This window comes from Dermacentor variabilis, chromosome 6 (assembly GCF_050947875.1).
Source record: "Dermacentor variabilis isolate Ectoservices chromosome 6, ASM5094787v1, whole genome shotgun sequence".
Classification (NCBI taxonomy): Eukaryota; Metazoa; Arthropoda; class Arachnida; order Ixodida; family Ixodidae; genus Dermacentor; species Dermacentor variabilis.
The window spans coordinates 101,014,355-101,018,990 of NC_134573.1; the positions used below are offsets into that span (position 1 = coordinate 101,014,355).

Genomic DNA, 4,636 nt, shown 5'->3' on the forward strand with positions numbered 1-4,636 from the left:
CGCAGTCGACAGGATTCGAACCTGTGCGGGGAGACCCCAATGGATTTCTAGTCCATCGCCTTAACCACTCGGCCACGACTGCTGGACGGCTACGTGGCGAGGCGGCGCGGTTCTGAACAGGTGCGGCTATTTTTCTGTCTTTTAGCCGAGACGGAGAATTGCCGAAGCCGTGGTAAAAACGCATATGATCGCTTCGCTTTCGCACTTGCTTTATAGTGGCCGTTATTGTTTAGCCCTCCGTTACAAGCGCGCATATTGGGAAGCCTAACTCGCCTAAGTGCGCACGCGCGTTTTAGCGCCTTGCGGTGCGGGTTTCATTCCCGCATGCCGCCGACAAATGTTCGCGTTTCAAAAGAAGCTTTCTTTCTCAGATTTCCCGGCTTTTGACGTGGCCTCCTGGCTGCCGTTGGGTCAGTGGCGATCTCGGCGGATATGCTATTCGCGCAAAATACCGAGCAATAACATGCACTGCTCTTTCAGAACCTCGCGTTTGCCTTTCCGGGCTTCGGTGATTTGCGCTGCAATTACGCCATAAGTGAATACGTAAACGCGATGTCAGGGTACCCTAACTGGCTTATATATGTATGCTGACCAATTACGTATGTCCAGCTTTCTGCCTAACAAAAAAATAAATAAATAAACGCCTGCTCACAGACATCTCTAAAGCGCATTGAACTGTCAGTTGAATGCATGCGAATTATATTGACGGGAATTATTTGGACACTCGGTACACTCTTAAGCAAAATTACACCCTTTTGCCACACAACGATAATCCTCATCTGTCTAGTCCGCATTTCCTTTCTTTAACGCGGCGAGCCCGGTACTTCCAAGTCACGAACGGCATGCCCGTTATCAGCATGACACAGCATTCTCGACAGGAAAGTAGCGAGCTAAGTAGCGAGCGCAGCGTTTTCAAGAAAGGAAATGCGGACTAGACAGATGGCGATTATCGTTGTGTGGCAAATATACACTCCCAAGCGTGTACATTTGCTTAAAAGTGTACACTTTTAAGCAAAATTACACCCTTTTTCCACACAACGATACAATCTACACTCTTAGGCAAAGTTACACCCTTTGGCTTGCCCCTTCTGCCACACAACAATAATCGTTATCTGCCTTGATGCGCTTCCTTTCTTTAACTCTGCGAGCCCGGTACTTTCCTGTAACGAACGGCACGCGCGTTATCAGCATAGAACAGTTTACACCCTTTGGAGAGCCCCTTCTGATAACGCGCGTGCCGTTCGTTACTGGAAAGTTCCGGGCTCGCAGCTTTAAGGAAAGGAAACGCATCAAGGAAGATAACGATTATTGTTGTGTGGCAGAAGGGGCAAGCCAAAGGGTGTAACTTTGCCTAAGTGTGTAAGAACAGTTTACGCCCTTTGGCGTGCCCCTTCTGCCACACAACGATAATAGTCATCTGCCTTGATGCGTTTCCCTTCTTGAGAACGCCGCGCCCGCTACTTTCCCGTTGGGAATGCTATCATGCTGATAACGCGCATGCCGTTCGTTACTGGAAAGTACCGGGCTCGCAGCGTTAAAGAAAGGAAACGCATCAAGGCAGATGACGATTATCGTTGTGTGGCAGAAGGGGCACTCCAAAGGGTGTAAACTCTTCTTAGTGTGTAATCGTCATCTGTGTTGTCCGCATTTTCTTTCTTTAACGCTGCGATCCCGGTGCTTCCTAGTCACGAACAGCATACACGTTATCAGCATGACAGAGAATTCTCGACAGGAAAGTAACGAGCACAGGGTTTTCAAGAAAGGAAACGCGAGCAAGGCAGATGACGATTATTGTTTGGGGACAAGATAAGCTCCAAAGGGTGTGAACTTTGTTTAGAGCGAGCTTTTATTACATATATAGCAGTCTAGCATTGCCTATCTGGACTTTGTGTTCTTTGCCTCCATATTATTATTCATTTCAATTGTTTTTTATATATTTTCCTGGTGAGCTAGTGACAGCGATATGCTCATGAAGAGAAGGAATCCACTATCACTCGCATTTAGCCATTCGGCGCAACGAAGTTTCCACAAAACAATGCAACGCAATAAAGATGCATACCTAGCTGTCTCAACCGCCTAGCGATTCCCGGCCACAGCGACCGCATTTCGATGGAGGCGAAATGCAAAAAAGAAGAAAAAAAAAGAAAGACACACGCTCTTGTACAGTGCGTTGGGTGCATGTTGAAGAACCCCAGGTGGCCAAATTAATCCAGAATCCCCCCAATACGACGTGCCTCACAAACAGATTGTGGTTGTGGCACGTGACACCACAGAACTACATCTTTTTTGGAATTAGCCTGCACTTCACGAAGCGACGTCTCCGCAAATACGTTTCGCAGCGTCTGGAGATGCACAAGGTCTCGTTCAATATCAGTCGCGATGTTTTTTTGCGCTTCGTAAACTTTTGCGTCAGAGCAGAAAGTTCTGATGTGACATATATGCGCAACCATTCAGGCGATCCGGAGGAGCTGTTAGGAAAATTCTTAAGATTGCCGAAGTTGCACGCCTCTTATGATGACAGTCTTCTGATGACAGCCTCTGATCATTCGCCCACGGATATCATCGCACATACATCACTTCATTCAAACTTTCAGTTGTTGTTTTTGCGCAGTTTTTCTTTGTTCTCATAATGTCATACCAACTAGCCCCTCACCGTACGCTTCTAGTTGTTCAAAGGACTACGCTTTTCCATCTGAACACGACTGTGCGTTTTACTCCATTTTTACCGAATGCTTCACCAGCAAAACGTTGCACATATTTCGTAAGGGCAAGGCTGCGCCTGGGTGGTTTTAACGTAAGCCCCGTGTCGTAACTCCAAGCCCTTTCATACCTCAAATAGCACAACTCCAATCCGAAGAGGGTGAGTATTTGTCTGGATGCTTGGCATATCTTTATGCCATAAAGGTATAAACTTTGCCATAGAAGGAAGGCGTAAACTTTCACCACTCGTAGATGTAAGCAAATAGCCTTTCGTTCACTCTTAAACAAATGTACATCCTTTGGAGTGTATATTTGCCGCACAACAATAATCTTCATCTTTTTTTGCTTGCGCGCTTCCTTCTTGAAAACGCTGCGCTCGCTACTTTCCTGTGGAAAATGCTCTGTCATGGTAATAACACGCATGCCGTTTGTTCGTGACTTGGATGTACCAGGCTCGCAGCGTTAAAGAAAAGAAACGCGCGCAAGACAGATGACGATTATTGTTGTGTGGCAAGATACAACTCAAAGGGTGTAATTTTGTTTGACAGTGTTGTAGGCGCAACACCACACACGAATGGATTATTGTTAACCATTGCAGCGTATAAACGAACTACAAGTTCAAAGAAGCTATGTCCCTTAATCTGATGGCGTACCATGAATAGTAATATTTATAAAGAATATAATAATTTATTTTTCTTTCTAACGGTGTTCTGAAATACGTCGAATGGTAGAAATTAAATCTCCCAGTAAAAAAAAAATTGCTCATACCAGTTGGAAATTTCCAATTAGGAACGAATTGCATATATTATATTGTGTTTTTGGACACCCATTGGAAAAATCCGACAGGTCCAATTGAACTAAATTGTTATTTTGAACACATTTTGACCCAATTTGTCTCTGAATTAGACTTGGGACCAACATGAAAACTGAAGGAAAGGAAATAGAAAAACCTATAGACGGGCCCTAACCTTGATGTGACACTGATATACCTGAAACTTCTTTCGAGAAACACACTCATACATGAACACGCTACGGCAATTCTCGTCATCGACGTACCCAACACTCACCACTTCACTATGAGAGATGCATGTCAGGTGCTATATATGTGAGCAAAATTTGGTTGACCGAGTGGTGCCAGTGGTTCACGAGAAATTGGTAAAATTTCAAGAGAAGTATCTAACTTGACAGAAAGCTGAATGGTTCTCTCCATTGATCACACCAAAATACAAAATATTTTACTTTAAAACTAACATTATATTTGTGCTATTATTGTTATCATCTATTCTATTGTTTCATGAGATTACTCGTCGACTTCCAATTGGGTCCATTTGGGACCAATTGTCACACCAAGATCCAGTGCTGTCCAACTGGAACCAAATGGACTTCTCATGATGCCCAATTGGAACTTGGGCCTCCGATGACGTCCAATTGGAACCCAGTTGGGTCCCATTGAAAAATACAACTGGCCTCAATGTTTTCTTTTTTACTGGGATGAGTCTAATTGTTGGCGCACAACAAAGTTGGGAAAAATATGCTATACTTGCGCCAGGAAGCTCGACAAGTTCCAAGAGTCGGACCTTCTTTCCGGCACTTCCTCCGAAGGACCGGCTGTCACCGCGATCACGTTATTGTCATCGTCAGACCAACCATCGCTGTTTAGCGTCACAACAGCAAGGCTTACCTTTAAGAAATCGTCGGCAATTTATTTCGTGCTTTTTTTCTCTGTGTGTGTAACTTTCTTGAACTGGGTTTTCTTACTTTACTGCGTCCTTTTCTGATGTATACATATATACTATAACGCCTTATGCAATGAACATTTCAATTAATATCAGTACCCTGTCCCGCGTCTTTGATCTTCTGCCCGTTTCTTGGGGCGTTCGCTCTTTGCATACGTGACGAATTTTTCAGTATGATTCGTCCGACGCACTCACGTCTT

General features: G+C 44.5%; 1 non-coding gene across 1 annotated transcript; it reads right to left on the minus strand.

Annotated features, from left to right (window-relative positions):
• On the minus strand, positions 1 to 82 carry TRNAS-AGA (transfer RNA serine (anticodon AGA)). The gene has a single exon. It is a non-coding gene; the product is annotated as a tRNA-Ser (tRNA).
• Between the last annotated feature and the right edge of the window lie 4,554 nt (positions 83 to 4,636).